Consider the following 24667-nt stretch of genomic DNA (forward strand, 5'->3'; position numbering starts at 1 on the left):
ACAGGCTCCAGAGGCTTTCCTGAAGCCTGGTGAGTAGTGATGGGCGAACCTGACGAAGTTTGGGTTCGGCGGATTCGGGCGAACTTTGCATAAAATTTGGGTGACGTTACCGAATCCGAATCCTGAACCCCGGCATGGATTTTTTACAAAAATTCGGGTTCGGGTTCGGCATCACAAACGGCACGAAATTCGGTACGGACCTGAATAGTGCGAGTTTGGTTCGCCCAACACTACTGGTGAAGGCAAAAATGGCCTCCCCCGCCCTTCGGAAGGCCAAAGATCAGCTGGCCAGAGAGCATGGAGCTGGCATAGAGCAACGCCTTGTGTGTCCTCAGATATAGCTCCGCATGCCACCTGTGCCATAGGTTCGCTGTCACGGGCCTATAACTTTGCAAGGCATAAAAATGCATGAATCTCTGGAGCAGTATTCTTCAACTTGGGACATTTCTGATGAATTGCCTTTTAACTCCTATAATCCCATATTAGACATGCTGGCTTCTGAGACTTTAAGCAGTGAAGCCCAACTCATCTAGAAGGCACAAGGATGTAGCAAAAGAAAAAGAATAAACAACGAATCCACCAGGTAGGAAGGCACTTAGCTACCCTTCAAAGCAAGGGGAAATAAACAGTAGTTGGGATGGTGGCGGGACATTTATTTATTTTATTTATTTATTCATTTGTCCAATACACAAATACATAGGAAGAAAAATAGACATGTAGTAATATATATAAGGGTAAAGTGAACTTAGAGGAGAGGATATATGAAATAAAGAAAATATATATGATAAGTGAGAGAAAGGAAAGGAAATTGTGGCATTATAAGGGGAAATGGATGGCCTCAGAAGCCAGAAAAGGTATATGTTCCCACCAATTCAAGAAAAAATGCTGCAAACCTATCTTTGGAATTCTTATTCTGGAGCAGGAGCTGACCAAATAGTTACCAGTAGTTATTTCCCAAAGCCTAGTAACATCTTTGGGAGCGAACATGCCCTTGCGCATGAAAGGGACATTAGTCTCCTCTCAATATAAACAAAGCAATTTAGAAAGCCTTGCTTAAAAAGAAACATTATGGAAATCTGCCCCTTATGGTTATAGGAGTGGCATGATGCTGGAGATAGAAAAGCAATGTTTAAAAGTTGTTAAGTTTTCACTGCAGGCACCACAGGCAATGTTGAGAATGAAGTGGAACTTATTTGTTTATTTGTTAAAAGCCCTCTCTGTATTTTGGAGGACTGTTTCTAAGCCCTTCATAGCCTTATGGGACAGCGACAACTCCAACATTGAAAGTTTTGTCTATTCCACATCAGTCCCATTTAATAAGAATAAACTGCAACATTTGTTTTAATCTTTTTTTAAAAGCTGTGGAGACAAAAGAGAGATTGTGCTGGGAAAAAGAAATTAGCGAAACTTTCCTCTTGCGTTGAAAGCATGAAATAAAAAGAGTACACATCCACTATTAAAAAAAAACCTCTGGAGTGTACCACACCCCAACCAGCAATCCTTCTGAAATGTCAACATGAACTGTATTATTAATTTTCCAAGTTGCTGACCTTAAACTTTTGCATGTATCACCAAATGGGCATACACGTTTGGTAGGCCTCATCCGAAACAACGCTCATTTGAAAAAGCAACAGGTTCCTCTTTACAAAGTTACTGACAGCTTCCTTATTTTTCTAAAACTAATGCATTCTAATCAGCTAGTCCAACTCAATTTTTATTAAGGGCTGCATCAGGGCTGTGCCTGACCTCAGCAAGAGGATGGGGAGGGCAGCTTGATGCCACTCAATGGGCGTGGCCAACTGGTGGGCCACTCCGCAAACATCTTTGCATTGATTAGATTGCGCTGAAGCGACGGAGGCCGGCCCCTTCCGTTTTCCAGGATGGCCTCGCGGGCTGAATCTGACACCCGCATCGCAGGCCACATCCAGCCCAAGGGTTTTGTGTTTGACCTCCCTGAGCTAGCCCAAGTCAATCCGTTTCCCAGCTGCACCTCAGAAGGGGAGTTCAATCCCAATTCAGGATAGTTGATATTACAACCCGGGATTAAATGCTAAGCAAAATGGCACCCAAGGAGATTGCAAGCAAAACAGAGCAACCCAATTTGGCGTCACTTGCCTATTCCACGCCTTAAAAATGTTATGCTATGGTACAGACAGTCCTCAACTCCCAACAGTTTGTTTAGTCATGATGGCACTGGAAAAAAATGACATGACTTTTTTTTCTTAGTTACAAATATTGCACCATCCTTATGGTCACCTGATCAAAATTCAGATACTTGTCCATTGACTCATATTTATGACAGCTGCTGTGTCCTGAGGTCATGTCATCACCTTTTGTGACCTTCTGACAAGTAATGTCAATGGGGAAGCCAGATTCACTTAACAAATGTGTTACTAAAAACTGCAGTGATTCACTTAACAACTGTGGCAAGAAAGGTTATAAAATGGGGCAAAATCATTTAATTGTCTAGCTTAACAACATAGATTTTGGGCTCAATCGAGGACTATTGTGCTATATTTTACTTAGAAGACAAGAAAAAAAGAAAACAATGGTCCAGGTGTTATACTTACACTAGTACTCTTACTAGTGTTAAAGCTTTATTTCTGTACCACAAAGGCATGTAAGGGGTGATAGTATTGTATTAGAATCTTTGTGAAATCAAATCAAAAATAGTGAAACCAAATACTGTACATGTAGCAATAACACTGAATCCCTTGTAAATAAAGAGGTGGAGTGTTTATTTAAAAAATAATAAAATACAGGAGAAAATATATGAAATACAACCAAGAAAATGTCAGTAATGCATTAAGAAAAAACTTCTGGTGACAGAATTTCAATATATTATTGACTTTCAAAACATAATATTTAAAATTGCTTTGGGTGGGATGGGCCACTATATAAATTTGATTAATAAATAAATTAATAAATAAATTAACAAACACATAAAGAATAAGCAAAAACTTTAATCCAAGTTCCTTCCCCCAAAGCAGCAGCTGAATTTCTTCAATGTATTTATAAATTCCATTTCCATGAAATTAAAAATATTTCAAGCTTGGCCTTTTTAATTTTTCACTTTGTAAAAGTTAATAAACTTTGAATCTTTCTAATTCAGAATTTACATGAACAAAAGTAAATTCTGGTATGCTTTGACTATGTTGTAAAGTTTTAAGCATGGTTTATTTCACATGGATTGAGCAGTACTTTAAGAAAGGTTGTACATTGATCCTTAAAAAAAAGTAAGAAGCAGATGTGACTCTTCAGTTGAGCCAATCTGAAAGTACATGAAATCTGTATCTCAACTATTTGCACAAGTATACATATATAGAAGGAAATCCCATCCCCACCACATCGTCAGAAATGCCATTACTCATTTCATAATTGTTCCTTCTCCTCCAGTATCGATCAGCAGGAAATGTTTTTAAAAGGTACATTTTAAAAAAAAGTGATCTGTGCTGAAAGGTTCATCAAAGTTCCCACATGTGTGCATTTTGTTTACCCCATCAGCCATTAAGATCCAGAAAGTCCCTAAAGGTAATTTAGTTTGTACAATTAATGTTAATACTAAATCATCTCCATCAGTGACACAAAGCTAGTAATGAATGCTCTGTCAGCCAAGTGAGAGGAAACATAAAGCAAATTTCCTTCCTTCTGGGACCTCCAAAAAGAATTAAAAGATGCAATCAGCAATCAGGAGGAGACTGTTAGCAGATTTTCAGATCAACATTTTTTTATATATACAAAGGCATAAGCTTTTGTGCATTATACAGTAGCTTATTTCATCGGATGTATGAAGTTGTGGAACTGATGTAGCATTTGACTGGGATAAGACGGGGAGGGGGAGAAAGGTTATGTAGATGCAGATTACATGTGATTACAGATTACAATGTCTAATTGATAATATGTTATTATAATAGGCTTTTTTAAAAAAACATTAGTAACTGTGTCTTTTAGAACCTAAAACTTTTTGATGGGAGTTCAGCAGTACAGTATAATACAATGAAATCTTATCATTCAAAAAACCCCATCTTGGAACCTCTAATTCAGTGTTTCCCAACCTTGGCAACTTGAAGATATTTGGACTTCAACTCCCAGAATTCCCCAGCCCGCAAATGCTGGCGGGAATTCTGGGAGTTGAAATCCAGATATCTTCAAGTTGTCAAGATTGGGAAACACTGCTCTAATCAAGTGCCCTGTGAGGTTAGTGTTATAATATTACTGTGTCTTTTTTCCCTGAGTCCTGATATCAAACGTGTGCCCATATATATTGCATTAACTTGGCCTATTTCTTCATTCCACACATCTGATGAAGTAAGCTACAGTGCGGGAAAGTTTATGCCTTCTAGTAAAGATTCTCATTTACATAAGTTTTTAATTAAAAGTTTTACAAAGAACATAAAAACCAACACAAAATAGTCAAAAGAAAAAATAAGAGAGAAAAAAATACAAAAGTGAAAAAAGAAGATGCTTCTGATTTCCTTCAAAGCAAATATAACAATATGCAATTATACGATTATCTCATACTATGATTACAACTTCTATTATTGTTTTTTTTCTAATCATCACAAAATGATGTGCATTTCTTTTAATTTTATGTAAAAAGTCTACAAGAGTTTTCCAGATATTCCAGATACTGTATTGTCCTTTTTCTAAGCAAAGAAGTTAGTAATTTAGCTATCTTTGCAAGGTCATCATCTTCACCAACCATTCTTCTGTTTTGAGTACTGCTGAACATTTCCACTTTTGAGCATGCTGCAACTGTCAAATATAAAAAACAAAGTTCCAATATTTTTTCTCCTTGCCCAGCCATTTGTCATCCCCCCCTTCCCCGAAAAAAGTATCAGGATTGAAATTTAGCTTTAAAACCTTCTGAATTAATGTATTTGTAATATATTTTGTAGGTAGCAATTTTTTTTAGTTAATTATATCCCCACCAGGCATGATAAAATGTCCCTCTAAAATGTCACATTTCCAGCAAAGATGCAAAATATCTTTATACATAATAGACAATTTATTCGGTGAAAATACCAACAATACATCATTTAATAAAAATTATCTTTAGGAATAGAATATATGCACATTTCAATTCTTTCAACCACACATTTTACCATTGGTCCATCTATATATTAAAGCCAAAAGTTTTAACCCATTTTACCAAACATTCTTTGACTTTTATTGGTTTTGTGTTGCAAAACCGAATGGTCGGCGGAGGCAGCAAACGGGCCGCAGCAACACTGAACAGGCTGTAGCGAATGAGCCTGGTGGTTCTGGCCTAATATTTTCAGCCCTAATATGCTTCTATTTCCACTTCACTATTCATTTTATTGGCCTCTTTGGACTGAATTTTATGGAATGCTTTATAGTACTATGTGTTATTTTTACCATTCTAAAAACTCTGATGTCATATAGGGTGGAGACTCTTTGAAGATGGCTAAAAGCTATTAGAAACAATAATGTCCAAGCACAGCAATAGAAATCAAAGGGTTTTTTAAAATCAAATCACACTTGCCTACATCAACACATTCTGTTAAAATATTTCCTAAACGAAGAATAAAATTCAATTTTCTTTATAAGCTTTCTTGAAAAACTTGGTTTTAATGTACATCCTTACCATTTGAACTTAGCAGCCTAGACAAACTTTTGTTGGGAAGAAATTCTATAAAAAGATACTCCCTTTAAAATATATCCAGTCCCTTACTTACATCATCAATCCTAACTTAATATGTTTCCACCTGCTTACAGATATGTATTGGAAGATAACTATCAAGGGAAATCCCCCCCCCCATTTTTTTAACAGCTCAAGATTGGAAAGAATTAAAGTTCAAAAGAAGCACTCTAATTTCCAGGCATAGCTTAATTAGAAATTGGCAGAGGTAGAAACTATATACAGTACCATCTAAATCAGTTCAGGTTCTGGATTGGTTTTCAAGCACAAGCCTAGAAGTTTCTAACCTATTGTATAACCCTAGTTACATCCTGTAATCTGCCTCTAAGAATGGCCAGGATTGATGTATCATTTGAGGCTGATAAGAAACATCACTTGGAATTAAGGAGATTTTGTTGATCCAAAGCACACCTCCACTGCAACCTATCCAGGAACACACAACATTTCCAAAGCCGAGAGCTGCCCTTGCTCTTACTGCCATGCTTGGAGCCACATTCTAAAACAAACAAGACAAAAACTGGATTTGGTTTCATTTTTACTTAACTAGCGTTAAATTAAACTAATTAAGTCATTAATAGGATTACTTCCTAATCATGTATTTAATAATTTTTCCCTACTGGCACATTAAAAATCACAGTCTATTTTGGGAGGGCCCCTTGAGGTCGCCCTCAAACCTTTGGAGGTTGCCTGCAGCTTCAGTGTTCGGGTAATCCATCTCTCTCTCTCTCCTAGTCCAACCAAGTCCTAAGCAGAACACAACATAATTGACTCATCTACCAAACCAACAGTGATTAGATCGTTTTCATTTGCCCTGAACTAAACTATTCTCAGTCAGTCCAATCTGAATCCATTTAAACTTTCATAGTAACACTGATTCAGATGCGGGGGGCGGGGGGGTTGGACTACTTCTATCATATACAGGTTTCTTTTGTTTCATATAAACTCACTAGTATCTGAGGGATCATTGCCATTCAAGAATTCATATTACAGTATATGAAAAAGAAATATGCTACTATTTATTTATTTATTTATTGGATTTGTATGCCGCCCCTCTCTGTAGACTATGCAATTTGTGCTAGTATAATTCATTTGAATCAAAGACTTCTCACCAAAACTCCTTGAATTTTTACCTGCCCAAAACTCTTTTTGTTATCACTTTCGCTTTTATAATCACATTATGCTTTTGTTCTAATTGTGCATCCTTATCCTACTTTTTCTACAGTATACCAACAATAGCTTACTGTTAATATGAGGTCAAAACATCCATGAACGTATTGTCCTTATCCAATACGGAAAAGAGAAAGACTAAAAATAGTTAGACATTACATCATGTCGAAGCTGGGTTAGCTCTAGATCAGCTTTTAACCTGGGCAAATCTACTGTGTTCAATATAACAAAGAATATAATAAAATCTGTACAGCTGTGATGTACACTACTTTTCTCTACTATAGCATCATTAGAAATGAACCTGTAGAAAATGTAGAAAATGTGTTTTCAGTACTAAGAGGAGATTGGAGTAGGAAGAAAATATGTGTACGTATTGAGTACGGAAGTTCTCCAGAATAAGGAAGGACTGACTAAAAAGCTTCTCAATGTACAGTGGTACCTCGGTACTCGAACGCTTCGTTTCTCATACATTTCGGATAACGAACAAAATTTTCGGCAAAAATTTGCTTCGGTATCTGAACAAAAATTCAGATACGGAACAGCCAGAGAAAATTTTGTTCATTATCTGAAATGTAATCCCGGCAGCTTCAGGGGGCTGAGGAGCTCTCTAAGAGCTCCAAGCTGCAGGAAGGGTGGAGGCTGCTGCAATCTTGGCAGCTTCTGGGGGCTCCTTTCCTCATTGCTTCCTCTTATTACCTGTAAGCAGCTGCAAAAACTTTCTCCTTCCCTGTGGCTGCAACAGCGGCGGCTTCCCTTCGAGTAGCAACAGCGCCGGGAACGTCACGTGATGAAGGGAAGCTGCCGGAGCCATCTCAGCAGTTGCCGCCGCTCCAGCAGCTTCCCTTCATTACGTGACTTCCCGGCGCTGTTGCTACACGAAGGGAAGCCGCCGCTGTTGCAGCCACAGGGAAGGAGAAAGTTTTTGCAGCTGCTTACAGGTAATAAAAGGAAGCAATGAGGAAAAGAGCCCCCCAAAGCTGCTGGGATTGCAGCAGCCCCCACCTTTCCTGAAGCTTGGAGTACCAAATTTATTTATCCCATTGGAAATAAAGAAAATAGATTTAATTGGTTCCCAGCGAGTTAACAGGGGCTGGGAACCAATTAAATCCATTTCCATTATTTCCTATGGGATAAATAAATTCGGTACTCGACCAAATCGGTTCTCGACCACACTTCTGGAACGAATTGTGGTCGAGTACCGAGGTACCACTGTATTTAGACTACTAAATTTGACCCCATACACTCCAACCACCTTTTTCAGTGATGGCAAACCTTTTTTTCCTTGAGTGCCAAAAGAGCGTGGGTGTGCCTGCCCATAATTCAATACACGGGGAGGGCGATAAACAGCGTCCCCCGCCTCCTGGAGGTCCTCTGGAGGCAGGAAACGGCCTGTTTTCCAACTTCTGGTGAGTCCAGTAAGCTTGGGTTTCGCCCTCCCCAGGCTCCAAAGGCTTCCATGGAGCTGGTGGATAGTAAAAACGCTCTCCCCATTCCTGTAGAGGTTCTCTGGAAGCCAAAAACGCCCTCCCAAAGCCTCTGTGGGAGCCAAAAATCAGCTGGCCAGCACACATATGCACAATGGAGCATTGTTTTTATTTTTTATTTTTTGTGTATGATATGACTGTATGTATGTTTTTTTATATATTGGGGTTTCTTGTTTTTTAGACTTTTTAAATGTATTATTGTTATTTTAGATTCGAACTATTAGATTTGTCATTGTATATTGTTTTTATCATTGCTGTGAGCCGCCCCGGGCGGCATACAAATCTAAATAATAATAATAATAATAATAATAACAACAACAACAACAACAACAGTGCACGTGTCAGCAGATATGGCTCTGTGTGCCATTGGTTCGCCATCACTGCACTTTTTTTCTATCATTGTCTTGCCTTATATGAATTTGCTCATTGTCTTGCCTTATATGAATTTGCTTTTTGTGAGGTTTTAGGGGCTTCTAACTTTAACCTAAGTGGATTAGAGATTTGGAGATATAAAATATGGCAGGGCTGTGAACTGTGCCAGCCTTTTTCATGGAGGTCTACTAAACAATGTCGTTTGGCGGGCCCCAGGGGAAGAGCCTTCTCTGTGGCTGCCCCAGCCCTCTGGAATCAACTCCCCCCGGAAATTAGAACTGCCCCTACCCTCCTTGTCTTTCATAAATTACTGAAGACCCACCTATATTGCCAGGCATTGGGGAACTGAGACACCTCTCCCAGGCTTTTATATTTTATGTTTGGTATGTGTGTGTTGTTTGGTTTTAAATGCTGGGGTTTTATATGTTTTTTCTTTTATTATTAGATTTGTTCCACTGTAACATTGTTTTTATTATTGTTGTGAGCCGCCCCGAGTCTTTGGAGAGGGGCAGCATACAAATCTAATAAATTATTATTATTATTATTATTATTATTATTATTATTATTATTTTAGAAAAGATTATTTCTGCATATGTGGAGAGGATGCTGAATGAATGTTATCAATTTAGGAAAACAGCAAAAAATTTAAAAAAAAAACCAAAACAGTACATTCTAGACATCTTAATTATTAGACTTAATTAGTTACTGATCATGTATTATCCCTGGTCAAGAATTACCATAAAGCAAACCCTTTAGCTCCTTTCAAGCTAGACAATAGTATAGTACTTGCAGGATACCACAGTCAAAGGATACTGAAAGCACTTCAGACATGTAGGCAATTCAATCACACTCTTATCTCTGTGATATACTTAACTTTATCTGGACAGATCTTCCAGGGAAATCAAGGTAGTTTCCATTGCATTCAACTAGCCACAGGGTTGGGTTATTTAGATTCTTAATTCATTTAATTCAAAAGTCCCCAACATTGCCTAACCAATTACAAACCAGATTTCTATGCCCAGGAATAGACATCTAAAAGCAGCTCCTAGTTCTCCAGTTTTCAGGACTCTCCCTGTTTTCTTAGTCGTATAACTTTCTTACAGGAATTTTTACAGACTCATTCACAAAAACAAACATATACTGCTCCGAGGATAATTATTGTTTACCACAAATAATAAAACCAGACCAATTAACAGCAAATATGCTATTAGTGAATTAATACAAAGGCTTTATCCATATACAAAACAGGGAGAACAAGTCTCAAACACAGCTTCCACATCCCCATTTTATGACATCTATTCTAAACTACTTAGGAGACCTACAGCCAATTTTGTGTAGTTGTTAACATATCAGACTAGAAACCGTTCTAGCCCTCCCTTAGCCATGAAACCTTAGAGCAGCCCCTCTCCCTCAGTCTTAGCTATAAAACTACATTTGCCAGGAATAAAAAATGGAGCGCTGATATATGGATGCATACATACAACTCCTTACCACAAAATCACATTATTAATATTTGACAATAAATTGATGGTTTGTTAACACACTATTTATATTTGATAATAAACTAATGCTTTCCTGCTTAAAAAAAATACATTAAAATATTTTGTGTTACACTCTCAAAGTGTTATTTTATCAATTATCCAAAATAAATAAATAATAACTGTTCAAAATGTTCCCTGGTGGTATTTTCATGCCATCAAATAAATAAAAAGTAAAATTATGCCCTCAATTGCAAAAATTGATGTCCATGTTTAAGGCACCTGATAACCTATCTTCCTGTCATATTGAACTAATGCACCTCTGAATACATTAGTTGGCCATGACCTGTAGTAGAAGGCAATTCTTATTAAATGATCTACAACTCAAGTGGCATCCAAATTGGGAGTTCATGTCTGATGCTTCACCTGTAAAACACTGCAAAACACTTGTTCACATTCCTCCAAGCTCTGAGACTCTTAATAGTGTTAGCCAGACATAAAAGACCTGCTCTTCTAAATGCCATTGTGTGTGCGCGCTGTACAGATGGAGATTCTTTTTGTTGCCAGCAGAGCCACTGAATACACCTTCAAATGGCCGCTAGCCTATTTTCATTCATATTTATTCTGAGTTTCCTGCCAACATTGCTCAACCAGTCAACCCTGCTGCTTCACTGGCAGAAAACAGTTCTCCGAAATACCAGGAAAACACATGGGCTCTTGCACAGAAGAGAAGGGCTTGGAAAACAGGCTGTCAGCTACCTGAATTAGTTCCCCATTCCAAAGACCAATAACAATTTTAACAAAATACACAGCTGGGCTGGCTAAAATCTGGCAGCAATTTAGAAAGTATCCATATCAAAGCCAATTTAGGAGGCACACCATCTCAGAAAAAAAGCCACAGAAACCAAACTTCTGCATCAGACTGGAGAAATGTTCTTGAAATTTGCACAATCCAAAAACAATACAAAACAATACGATACAAACGAATCCAAAAGAAGAAAAGACATTTGTTATGGGCCTGTTCCTATGAAGCATTTTATTTTTCTTAAGAATAGACATAAAAACCATGGCAATTCTTACATATTAGGATTCCAGGTCCAAGACCCTAAAACAGAAAGAAATTTAATAATACCATTCTATATTGTTAAATTCACAAAGCCTGGAAGCAACAATAAATGAAATAATATATTAAAAAGAGGGAGGGGTTGCTAAATAGTGACAAAGGAAAAGTTAGATGGGAGAAAATATGCCAAGATTTCACCTTAGAGCAGCATCCACTGGAATATTAGCTGTTTCTTGAACAGGCCTATTTTATGATATAGGAATACTCACAATCTTTCTAGTTAGAATTATATCTTTAAGGAATTAAAGCCTATGATTCATTTTTTAACGCAGGCGTGCATTTGGTAACTTGCTTGTTAAATATTAAATGGGTTGTTGCTACCTATCATAGGTAACTTGCAGCCCCTGTAACAGTCCACTCCCACTAGCTAGAACAATGAACTGAAGTGCACTAAGACAGTTTACAGGCAAAATGTATTAAATTAACAAAGGATAATCATAACACACTCTTTAGCCCCATGTCACATCATCCCTTGTACATAGAGTTATATACAGTATCTATTCAGCATAACTTTAAATACAAATTTTGAAATTGCAAAATGAAATGTGATTTTGGCGCCAGTGTTAACTGACAATTTATGACATACCAGTCAGGCACCTATTTTACCCAAGATCCTTAACTTTAGCCTATTAGTAGCTTAAAAATATTGAATGAAGAATGAAGGAACTGTGAGACAAAAGTTATTGACTACTAAGAGCTTCACAGAATTATATCCAAGGTCCATCAGACACAACATTGCTTGCCACAATGCCCAAATAAATGTTTTTTTAAAATTTATTTATTTATTTATTCGGTTTTTTTTATGCCGCCCTTCTCCTTAGACACAGGGTGGCTTACAACATATTAGAAAGTTCATAACTAAAACAGAGCCTAACTGTGATTTCTTATTAAAGCTTCCCAGCAACAGTTGGTTACTGGTAGACTGCTTCAAAATTTGGAGGATCTATTCACTATAATTTGTAATCATCTAAGAAGTTCCTAATGTTTAAACTAAAACTTAATGATAGCTTTAAGTATATTTTTGCGGGTTTCAAAATGTAGCCATTCTAACAGCTATTCACTTCTCTTGTGGGCCCATAGTAGATAACCACAATGCACACTAAAAGCAGTTAAGTTATCAGCAAGCATATAAGCATTTTGTGCCTGAATGGATAATACATTCTTTTTAACATATGTTCTTTTTAACACACATCATCCGGCTGCTCCACAAATTAATACTACAGTAGGTATGCATGAACAGACACTTTATTTTTCTACCTGAAAGTTGCAATGAATCTTTTTGAAACAAGTCTCTGTGTCATCCAAGAGCATAAGCATGGCTGGAGTTACAGTTCACATATAGACATATGCAGTGTTTACAGTGAATATCAACCATTTCATACCGATCATGATCAGTGTTCGATATTATTATGAAAGGGGTGGGGGTAGAGTCATTGTCAGCCAAGATAAGGAAGACACAGAAGTAAAAGGGGCAGCGGTGTTAAGGGGGGGGGGAAATGTATTTCTTCTTAAGTTTTTTTAAAAATTAAATTGATTTTAACTTTCAGAAAACTTAGTAATAATCTAGAAAAAAAATTAACAGGCAACATATTTTTTTTAAAAAAAACCTGAAAGCTCACCTCTTTCCTTTACCTTATGTATTGACATAATAGAGCACCCCTTTAAACAAATGCTTAAAAAAAACCCTCCCACCATTATTTATTCTCTTGTACTCACCCTTTGCAGGAGAATTCAACGATCCAAATTCATAAGCGCAGAGGGGGGGAAAGGGCTAAAAGATTAAAAAGGGGGGGTGGAAAGAACAAGGAAACAGGGGAAGGGGGAATAACAAGAAAAAAGAAGACAAGACAGCGGGGAGACTTAAAAGAGCGGGGCAGGAACGTGAGAAGGAGGCGGGAAGGGGCTGCTTAAGGACTAATGTATATAGGCGGCCGAGAGAGATTTCCAGCGGCTTCTGCTCTATCCCATCACTTTGCTGTAGCCTCTGCCAAACAGGGAGGCTGGCTGGGAGGGAAGTTGGTACTGCAGCTGGAAAGAAGGATGTGACACCGTAACAAGTACAACCAGCTAGCCAGGAGGAGGAGGAGGAGGAGGAGAGACCTTGAGGAGCCGAAGCAGCCCGTGCCCTGGGAGGGCGGAGGCAAGAGAAGCAGGAGGAGCCCCGCGCTCTCTGGGAGCAAAGAAGCGACGGCGGCCGCGCTAACACCGCATGCCCGCCCGCACAAGGCATTTAATGGGATTGATGGGTTGTGCAGTCAGTGACTCACAGACTTTTGAGTTAGACCACAGGAGGAGGCGGAGAGGGAACCCCGCCCACCGCTCTCCGGGGGCCCTATGTCAAAGCCAACTGGCACGGAGTGACGGCCCTGCCCGCCAATGCCTAGGCCGCTCTTTGCCCAAAGGCCGGGGAGGGGGAGGGGGGTTTCCCTGCCCCTTTTCGCTCAATGAGTCTTCTGAGGACACTGCTGCGGAACGGTGGGGCGGAGTGGATGGGGGGGGCTGAAAAGGAAGAGAGGGCTGGAGAAGCTGGCCGAGGGAGAGCAGCGGAGGAGGGATTTCCCCCCTCCCCTTTTCCATCCCTGGGTTTGTCCAAAGTGGGCCAATCCCAATAGCATTCATTTGATAGACAAGATAGGGCCGCCCAATCACAGGAACGGGAGAACCGAGGGCTGTCTCTATGTTTGTCTGGGTGTGTGTGTATCCGTATGTATCACCCACACACACTCCGCATCCCTCTGGGCTGATCCGGCTGCCTCGGGCTGGCCTGGGAGCTCCCCCTCCCCTCGGGTATTGACGAGGGGATGGAGTAGCGCACGGGGCAAGAATCGCATCATGGTTCCCGTTTTTGCTCTCTGTTTATACTGTACGGGGGAAAGCTGAAGTCCGTTTCAGGAGAGGAAAATCCGAGGGTGCTTTCCCTCAGCGGCTTCTTTCGAGCCCAGGCGCAGCGTAGCTGTCTGGCTGACAGGCTCCTCTCTCGGGACGCAATCCCGAACAGCCTCTCCCAACGCGACCGCCAGCCGGTGCTGCCGTCAGGGTGGCAAACGGAGGGCGACCCGCCACTTGCAAACACACCCACCCGCCCGCCCCGCTTCGGAATCGATCGCTTTAGGCGGCTGTCACCTTCCAAGCGGCGCGCGGGACCGCCGCACGCAGGGGAGCCGCGGCTGGGTTAAACGGGGTTTAATTTCCCGAATCGACAAGCGAGTTGGGTAAACGACCCAGACTGTGGGGAGGGTCCGTGCGACAACCCACAACGGGAAACGGACCGACCGCTGTATTAATTCCTTCACGCGAGGTGTGAACCGAATCATAACTCAAAAGAGGGGGGTGGGGGAAGAATTCTGCCCAAACGGCGTCGGGTTTAATGGGCACTGGAAAATAAGTCATTGGTGTCAGTCAAGGCTGCCAGGCATCTGAGGCCAGAAGAACATTCATAGCAGAAGAGAAGCGAGCGCTCCACAAAGCCAGAGCTGCGAATGTTGCGACAATGGTGCCCACACATGTGACAGAACATTTTGTGTGTGTATATATATATAGGCCTTGCCATCCACCTGCGGACACGTTGCCTACAGCCCGCAACCCATTAGATGTCAAGTTCCTCTTCAAACATGACGGACGAACATCACCATCATCATTTATAGCCCTATATTATCAGCCAGCATTGCAAAACAGGCCCCCAGACTGCCTTCAGTGCACTGAAATCTTCAGCAATCTACAGTAAGTATGTAATCTACGAGTCTACAACCTTTTGGCTGGCCTGGGCCACACCGAGCAAAGAGGTTGGTTGGACACACTGCTGTAATTAGCGGCAACAATTCATAGGTTTATTTGGTTCTGTTACCTTGTATCCAGTGAAGGGCTACCAACATTTTTACTACCACACTGTGGGCGTGGCTTATGCATTTATTTTCAACATCTTTCAGTGCAAAATGGGTGCTCTGGGGTGGAGCTCCATTTTCACTATCCCACTGCGTTCCCCCCTCCCCCATCCAGGCAGTAGCCCACCCCTGCTTGTATCAGTTTATGATTGAACAAATAATAATAATAATAATAATAATAATAATAATAATAATTTATTAGATTTGTATGCCGCCCCTCTGCGAAGACTCAGGGCGGCTCACAACAGTAATAAAAAGCAGTATAGCAATAGAACAAATCTAATAATAAAAAGATATATAAAACCCCAACAATTAAAAACCATACAGCACATACATATCAAACATAAAATATAAAAGCCTGGGGGAGATATCTTAATCCCCCCATTAATCTTGCCTGCTGGCACTATCAATGTAATTGTTTATAAAGTTTATAGAGTTTATAAAAGCAAGGAAATTTTGTAGGCCAGTGGTTCTCAACCTGGGGGTCAGGACCCCTTTGGGGGGTCGAACGACTGTTTCACAGGGGTTGCCTAAGACAATGGGAAAAGACAAATTCCCCATGGTGTTAGGAACTAAAGCTGCTATTCTGGCGTCTTGGAACCTATTTTTACAATCTTACCAATCAGGTGTTTACAGTAGGGGTCTCCCTCTGTCCTTCCTGCCAATCAGCTTCAAGCTCTGTTGGGAGAATTGGCGCTAGACTTATGGTGGTGTACATGAGGAACTGTATTAGGGGGTTAAGGCATTAGAAAGGTTGAGAACCACTGTTGTAGGCTAATTTAATTAGCAATAGCACTTAGACTTATATACCACTTCACAGTGCTTTACAGACCTCTCAAAGTGGTTTATAGAGAGTAAGCATATTGCCCCTAACAATCTGGGTCCTCATTTTACTGACCTTGGAAGGATGGAAGGCTGAGTCAACCTTGAACCTACTGAGATTCGATCTGCCAAAGTGCTGACAGCCAGTGATCAGCAAAAGTAGCTTGCAGTACTGTACTCTAATCACTGCACCACCGAGGCTCTAATTAACTAATGCTGTTTATTGTATAAAACAGTTCCAGAAATACTGTAAAAATATCAAATTTATTTATTAAGTATCAAGTACTCATGAACATACTGTATCTATATTGTACAATATAATTTTCTTGGCAACAGTATCTTGCCACTGCTGCCTTTAGGATTATTTTTTACTTCTCAATTGAATCTATAGCCCTGGATTTTCTAATGGTCTCCCATCAAAGTACTAATGAAGCCTGATTCTGCTTAGTTTTCCCCCCAAAATCAGTTACTTGCTATAATTATCAATTTTATTGGGATTGACTTTACATATCTTGTATCCAACTTGACAGGACCCTATTGCGAATTTAAATGCAATTGGTCATTTGATATGCAAGTTGTATAATTATTTTTTAATCTCTTTCCACCAAAACTCCTGTGTTTCTTTGGGGGTAATATTGTGGACTTGGGAGTGCACTACATGAACATGGAGTTGGGGAAAGAATGCAATTTCTTATATATTGAAGCAGAGACCAAGATACATTGATCAAGCATGAAGGGTTAATAACATGGAATCTCTCACATATGGTATCTATGTGGCATCTTGCCATCATTAAATTTTTTAAAAAAACATATACAGTGTTCCCTCAATTTTCGCGGGTTTGAACTTTGCTAATAGCCTATACCGTGGTTTTTTTAAAAATATTAATAAAAAAATACTTTGCGGGTTTTTTTCTATACCACGGTTTTCCCCACCCAATGACATCATACATCATCGCCAAACTAATAATTTTTGCAAATAAATAACAAAAAAAATGTTAATAAATAATTATGTTTATAAATATCAGGATCACTAAGTATCTTATTCAATGGTGAGTACCAGTAATAATGGTGAGTAAATGGTTGTTAAGGGAATGGCAAATTGTAATTTAGGGGTTTAAAGTGTTAAGGAAAGGCTTGTTATACTGTTCATAGCCAAAAATGGTGTGTTTATTTTCGTATCTTTATTTTGCGGAAATTCGACTTTTGCGGGCGGTCTCGAAACACATCCCCCACGAAAATCGAGGGAACACTGTACTGTATTTTCCGGACTATAAGATGTTCTGCACTATAAGACACAGCTAGCTTTTGGGGAGGAAAACAAGGGGAGGAAATCTGCCTCCCAGCCTACATAAGAGCCTCAGTGGCACAGTGGTTAGAATGCAGTATTGCAAGCTATTTCTTCTGATCACCAGCTCCCAGCAGTTTGCAGATCGAATCTCAATAGGCTCAAGGTTGACTCAGCCTTCCATCCTTCCAAGGATCCAGATTGTTGGGGGCAATATGCTTATTCTCTGTAAACTGCTTAGAGAAGGCTGTAAAGCACTGTGAAGTGGTATATAAATTTAAATGCTAATGCTAAATGCTCATACATCTGGTATTCTTCCAGCCCATTTGCCACAACCCGTTTGCTGCCACCGCCACCCCTTCACTGCCACCTGCTTGTTGCCTCCTGTTCGTCGTGATCTGTTTGGTGTGGCCTGTTTTCCACCATCTATTTAGCATGGCCCATCCACCGCAGCCCGTTCGTCACTACCACCACCGCCTGTTTGCTGCAGTCCATTTGCCACCAAAGCCCGTTCGCCACCACTACCTGTTCTAGAACAGCTGATTGGTGCTGCACCCTCCACTGTCCCCTGCAATATTCACTGTATAACATGCACAGACATTTCCACCCACTTTTTTGGGATGTGTGTGTGTGCATCTTGTACTCTGAAAAATATGGTAAATGGCAGAAATTTAATAGGAACTCCAAACAAGTACTGGTGAAATCTCATGGGAATTTTTGTACAAGTCACGGGGTTTCAAGAACTAGATGGTGGTGGGTTTTTTTAAGGAAGTTGGGTCATTCTACAAAGTCCCACAATAGAGCCAACTCCTTCATGTTGCTCAGAATCTGAAGAGTTTTGTATTGGTGCATATAGAAGATCCTCAGTACTTATTATTATTATTTATTAGATTTGTATGCCGCCCCTCTCCGCAGACTTGGCCAGTAGGCACATTTTAACTTTTAAGATTGTTGCAAGTGCTCTCATAAAATGATTGCTGTAAGAAGACATGTCTCCTTACAAAATATTTACCATGATGGACATGACTGGTCATAAAATACCTGTTTACTAAAAACTAAATTGGCACAGTCTTTATTACAGTCGCCCCAAGTTTTCGGAGAAGGGCGGCATGCAAATCTAATAAATTATTATCATTATCATTATCATTATTATTATTATTACAGAATAACTGAGTTGGAAGGGACCTTATACCATTCTGAATAAATGACGGATCAGTTTCTTCTTAAAAATGTCCAGTGATGGGTCAGCCACTTCTAAAGGTAAACCATTTCATTGATTAATTGTTCTCATCAGGAAATTTCTCCTTAGTTCTAAGTTGCTTCTTTCCTTGATAAGCTTCCATCTGTTATTTCTTGCCTTGCCTTCAAGTACTTTGGAGAATGAATTGACTCCCTCTTCTTTGTGGTAGTCCCTCAAACACTGGAACACTGCTATCATGTCATCCCTAGTCCCAATTTTCATTAAACTAGATACATCAGGTTCCTGCAACTGTTATTCAAATGTTTTAGCCTCCAGTCCCCTAATCATCTTTATTGCTCTTCTCTGCACTCTTTCAAAACCAGAGTTCTTACATATGTTTTCTTCTCCCATACTTTGTATAAGGGACCTAGAAGCATTTCTAGGTAAAAAGTTGATAATGGACGGTAGAACTATATGTTTTTTAAAAGTGGGCAAGGGATCTGGTGGACCCAAAGACTGTGTCCATAGGCATAGTGATGCACATGAATATCATATAAAACTGGAACTAAATAGGACTACTGTATAAACTAACACTATATAAAGAGTTCTTGACTTACGATATTTGTTTAGTGACCATTCAAAGTAGCATTTAAAAAGTAACACACGTCCCCAAGATCATGTGATCAGAATTTGGGTGCTTAGCAACCACGTGTATTTGCAATGATTGCAAGGTCATGTGATCACTATTTGTTACCGCTTCTGAGAAGCAAATTCAATGAGGGATGTCAGATTTGCTTAATGATGGCGTGATTCATTTAACTGCAGTGAATTAATTAACAACCATGGCAAAAAAAGTTTATAAAATCAGGCACAACTCATGTAACCACCACTTTGCATAGCAACAGAAATTCTGCTTCCAATTGTGGTCATAACTCAAGGACAATCTGTATATGTTTACATAGAAATTCCACAGAATTTGGAAGTCTTTCGTTATGAGTTAAGTATGCATAGCACTTTTTATTGACTCCCCAGTCAGTTAAGCTTGAATAAATTTGCATATCATCACATTCTCACCGCAGATGCTTTTTTAAAAGGATGAGATGTTTCAATTTAATAACAAAGTATGTCATCCCTTTTTGATAAAAAGACAACCATTCTCTTTTCTATTTCACACCTGAACCAACATAAACTTCAGTATGTGTAAGTAAATGTTTTAGGCTGATTTGGAAAGAAATTCTCTGGGATAATTAATAAACTAAAACACCTTCCTCCCTCAATGCCTGAGGATTTATAATATGTATTAAGCCACTTATTTATATCAAACTATGAGTGGCTCCCAGTCAACAATTAAAACATTTATTTCTTATTTAACATGTTGTTAGTATCTGTATATTATCGAAAAACAGTTGAACTGGCAATCTTTTTAGAATAGAATTAGAATTAGATATAGAATAGAATAAAATTCTTTATTATCAAAGTGTGATTAGACACACAAGGAATTTGTCTTTGGTGAATACACTCTCAGTGTACATAAAAGAAAATATACATTTGTCAAGAATCATGAGGTACAACACTTAATGATTGTCATAGGGTGCAAATAAGCAATCAGGAAATTATTAATATAAATTGTAAGGATACAAGCAACAAGTTACAGTCATACATTCTGTATGGGAAAAGATGGGTGATAGCAATGATGAGAAGGTATAGCCGCTCATTTATATCAAACTATGGTTGGCTTCCAGTCAACAATTAAAACGTTTATTTCCTATTTAACCCATTAATATTAATATCTGCATATTGTAGAAAAACAGTTGAATTGGCAATCTTTTTATTAAAACAATAGTGGCTACATTAATTCCTTGGCAGTTACCTTGTGGAAAATAATTGATTCTCTAATAAAAATGTTGCTAGAATTTTGCTACCTATTGTACATTCCTCTTAATGGTATTTGTAGGAATCCTTATGTGCCTGTGGTATTACAGTATTCCTATATTTTCTACTTTTATTTCTGAGGGGGTCTTTATAAGACAGAAAACCATTAGGCATCAGTTAGTAGGGCAAGTTTGATCACCTTCATTTTTATACCATGATAGGTATAAAATCATATTAAATAATATTTTTAAAAGTTGAAATTCTGTGTACTATATGTACTTACTTCTGAGTAAGCCTAGATTCTATATCTTTTCTGTATGAGAAACATTATTAGGGGTTGGTTAGTGGGGGGGGGGTTCTTCATCTTGAATCCTTGTTTTATCTTATGGGCAATTAAGAGTAATTTGAGTGGAAAAGAAGGGATTCACTATTATCAATAGAAGATGTGAAAGACAAAATAGCAACCCAAAGTATCTGCTAGAAGAAATGAAAGGGAAGAATGGGAAAAGTGAGTGAAATGCGCTGAAGCTGAGAGCTAGGAGACCATCTTCTGCTAAAATTACACAGGAAGAAAAGTTTGCTTTGAGAAACATAGTTCCCTCTAAGCTGAGCAGTGAGCAATCGCTCACTTAAAAATCATCAACAACTCAAGAGTTTTCCAAACCTGCCCAGAAGCCGAGAGGGAAAGAGTGAGAGGGAAGGAGAGAGAGAGGAAGAGAGAGAAACAGATAGAAAAAAGAGAGGAAGGAAAAGAGAAAGAAAAAGAATGGGAGTAAGGAAGAGAGAAAGAAAATCAAAATCTAGTTTGAAACTAGTTCAACTATTTAAGTGGCATTTTGATATTGATAGAGTTGCCCTATTATGAGCTCACTGTTATAGACACACAGTACAGTATTTTATTTTGAAATTCTCTGAGGCAAAACAGGGTGGGTTTTTTATTTATTTATTTATTTGTTTGTTTGTTTGTTTGTTTGTTTGTTTATTATTTCTGTGCCGCCCAGTCCCAAAGGGACTGCCGCTCAGACACTATACTTTTCCGCCCACCCCCCCAAAAAATTAGAGGGAACACTGTTGAGAAAGAGGGGAGGTGTTTTCAGACCCAGACAATTATATAAATCAGATAATAGGCACTGCAAAGGCACTGGGAATGGAGAAAGAAAAAAAGGGGGAGATGGCCAGGAGAAAGATGGAGGAATGAGGATGGGGACCGGACCGATTGTCATAAAATCTTAGAGTCTGGGAGAAAAGTAGCATTAGGAAAGTCTGTTTCAGAAAGTGCCTTTCAATAGGGAGGGGTGATTAGTTTTCTGCAGTGAGTACTGTATTGGCAGGCAAACTGCTCTTTCTACAGCCCTAGCTCTCTGCTGCCTTCACAGAGAAAGGATGAGTTGAGCGGACTCCTTCTCAACTCACAGATGGTGAAATTATTTGAAATTTCATTTGGGTGAACAACAAATTGCTTCTTAATTGCTGAAGTGTGCCTCTTATTTAAAAGATTGCTACAAGAGTAGTACATGTATATTTCACTCTCAGTATACTAGAGATTCACTAGCGGTGCTGAAACAATACCAAATGCCATCGTATTGGAGACTGTCAGACATAGTTGGAAGTTGACAGTGGCATCAAAAACATGGATACAAGTGCAGTACAGATCATTGCAGAATGAAGTCACAAGTAACTATAATTTATGGTTGATTTATCCCTAAAGAACATGTGTCAAAAATTGTACAGATCAACTAAGAAAAAACAAATCTAAATATAGAAGTACAGTGATCCCTCGATTTTTGCGGGTTCAAACTTCGCGAAACGGCTATACCACGGTTTTTCAAAAAAATATTAATTAAAAAATACTCTGCGGTTTTTTTTGTATACCACGGTTTTTCCCACCCGATGACGTCATACATCATCACCAAGAGTCACTTCTCTCTTTCTTTCTCTCTCTTTCCTGTCATTCTCTGCTTCAATCATTTTCTCATTTCTCTTTTCCCCCCTTTTTTCTATCATTTCTCTCTCTCTACCTTCCACTCTCCCCCCTCTTGCTCTCTCTCTCTCTTTCTCCCTCTCTCTCTCCCTCTCTCCTTTCTATCTCATTCTGTTGCTCTCTCTCTGTGAGAACGCCTGCCCTGCCTCTCCCGCAGCCCCCTCGCTGACAGCTGGGATGAAAGCGCTCTCAGCTAAGGGACTGCAAGAGGGGCGGGGCTGGCATTCTCAAAGCGTTCAGAGTGGCTAGTGGCCGAATGAGGAGGACAAGAAGCCGTAGCCCCCAGCGCTACTGCAGGAGGACCTGTGCCCCAAGAAAGCCGGTGAGAGGGGTGGATCGGGCGGGCGGGGGGTAGTGGCGAGGGGGCCGGATGCGCTGGGGGGCGGGGGCAGCCGACATTCAAAACAATCTTTGCCGGCCTCCGCACTTTCGTTGCTCTCCGCCCCCAACTTCAAGCTTGGCTCCTTGCGCAGCCTTGGAAAAGGGTGCGTGGGGGTAGTTTTTGGCTGTCCAGAGCCAAAAATTGTGTTTTTACTTCCGCATCTCTACTTCGCGGAAATTCGACTTTCGCGGGCAGTCTGGGAACGCAACCCCCGCAAAAATCGAGGGATCACTGTACATTTAGAAAAACGTTTATAAAAATGATAAATAATGCTGAAACATTTTATTGTCTAGTTAACAACAACAGAGTTGGAAGGGACCTTGGAGGTCTTCTAGTCCAACCCCCTGCTTAGGCAGGAAACCCTACTTCAGACAAATGGATATCCAACATATTCTTTAAAACTTCCAGTGTTGGAGTCTGCACAACTTCTGGAGGCAAGCTGGCTAATTGTTCTAACTGTCAGGAAATTTTTCCTTAGTTCTAAGTTATCTCCCTCCTTATTTAGTTTCCACCAATTGCTTCTTGTTCTACCCTCAGGTGTTCTGGAGTACAAGTAGAATACCCAGTCAATATGTAACAAAGGACTTGTAACAAATTCTGCTCTTAAGTTCCAAGTGGCTGTAGCAAAGAGACTATTCAGTTAATAACTTTTTCTTCATAGCCACTCAGGACAAACTTTTGTACTTTGTTTAGGGCCACTGAACTGAAAAGTGAGCTTCCACGTGGTTTCTCATGAATTCTATGAACTGAACTTTTTTTTTTTAGATTGTACATTGTCCTGGGGGAATCTGGGGAAATGAAAAATGTGTTCTATCAATTTTATTTCGTATCCATAGTTTCTCATCTATTGCTTAACATCTTCATGTGGTTTACATACAATGTGTCAGCATTTCTTCATTAGTGCAGCATCATATGTGGCATAAGTGCTAGCAAGACATTAAATATGGATTAAAAAGTGGATTTTAACAGATGTAATATCAATTACAAATGCAGATGCATGATGTTTTACAATGAATCAGTTAATACATTGTGATGCCATCCACCGAAGTATAATTTATGGAAATTAAGCACATATAAATACATATACAGTATATAGACACAGGCATCCTAGTTGAAGCCAGGGACTGTGAACTGAGTGAACCAAGCTGGACTGTCGCTCCAGCTCCAATGGTCCTTGGATGAAGCTGATTATCTGGGCCCTCAACAGTCAGGATTCACGCCTGGCTGCAGCACGGAGACTGCTTTGGTCACACTGATGGATGATCTCTGGTGGGCCCGGGACAGGGGTTTATCCTCTGTCCTGGTGCTTCTTGATCTCTCAGCAGCTTTCGATACCATCAACCATGGTATCCTTTTGTGCCGGCTGGAGGGGCTAGAAGCGGGAGGCACTGTTCTATGGTGGTTCACCTACCTCTTGGTCAGTCGCAGTCGGTGTTGGCAGGTGACCTAGGTCCCTCCCTCCCTCAAGGGTCAGTCCTCTCCTCCCTGCTGTTTAATATCTACATGAAACCAGTGGGCGACATCATCCGAGGTCATGGGGTGAGTTACCATCAGTACGCTGATGATACTCAGCTATACATTTCCATCCTGTGTCCACTCAGTGAAGCAGTGGAAGTGATGTGCCAGTGTCTGGAGGGTGTTAGGGTCTGGATGGGTGTTAGCAGGCTCAGACTCAACCCCGACAAGACAGAGTGGCTGTGTGTTCTGCCTCCCAAGGACACCACCATCTGTCTGTCCATTATTCGGGGGGGGGGACTTTTGACCCCCTCAGAGAGGGTGCGCAACTTGGGCATCCTCACTTTGGAACATCATCTTTTGGCTATGCCAAGGGGGGCATTTTCCCAGGTTCACCTGGTGCACCAGTTGTGGCCCTATTTGGACAGGTAGTCTTTACTCACAGTCATTCATGCCCTTATCACCTCAAAATTCAACTGCTGCAATGCTCTCTACATGGGGCTACCTTTGAAGAGTGTTCAGA

General features: G+C 39.9%; 1 protein-coding gene across 1 annotated transcript in view; it reads right to left on the reverse strand.

Annotated features, from left to right (window-relative positions):
- SERTAD2 (SERTA domain containing 2) overlaps positions 1-13492 on the reverse strand; it is a 167831-nt gene extending 154339 nt beyond the window's left edge. Inside the window, exon 1 of the mRNA XM_070732554.1 lies at positions 13003-13492. The gene's annotated coding sequence lies outside the window, so the exon portion shown is untranslated. The remainder of the gene's footprint in view (positions 1-13002) is intronic.
- Positions 13493-24667: the final 11175 nt, after the last annotated feature.

The sequence above is a fragment of the Erythrolamprus reginae genome, chromosome 1 (assembly GCF_031021105.1).
Source record: "Erythrolamprus reginae isolate rEryReg1 chromosome 1, rEryReg1.hap1, whole genome shotgun sequence".
In the NCBI taxonomy this organism is placed as follows: domain Eukaryota; kingdom Metazoa; phylum Chordata; class Lepidosauria; order Squamata; family Dipsadidae; genus Erythrolamprus; species Erythrolamprus reginae.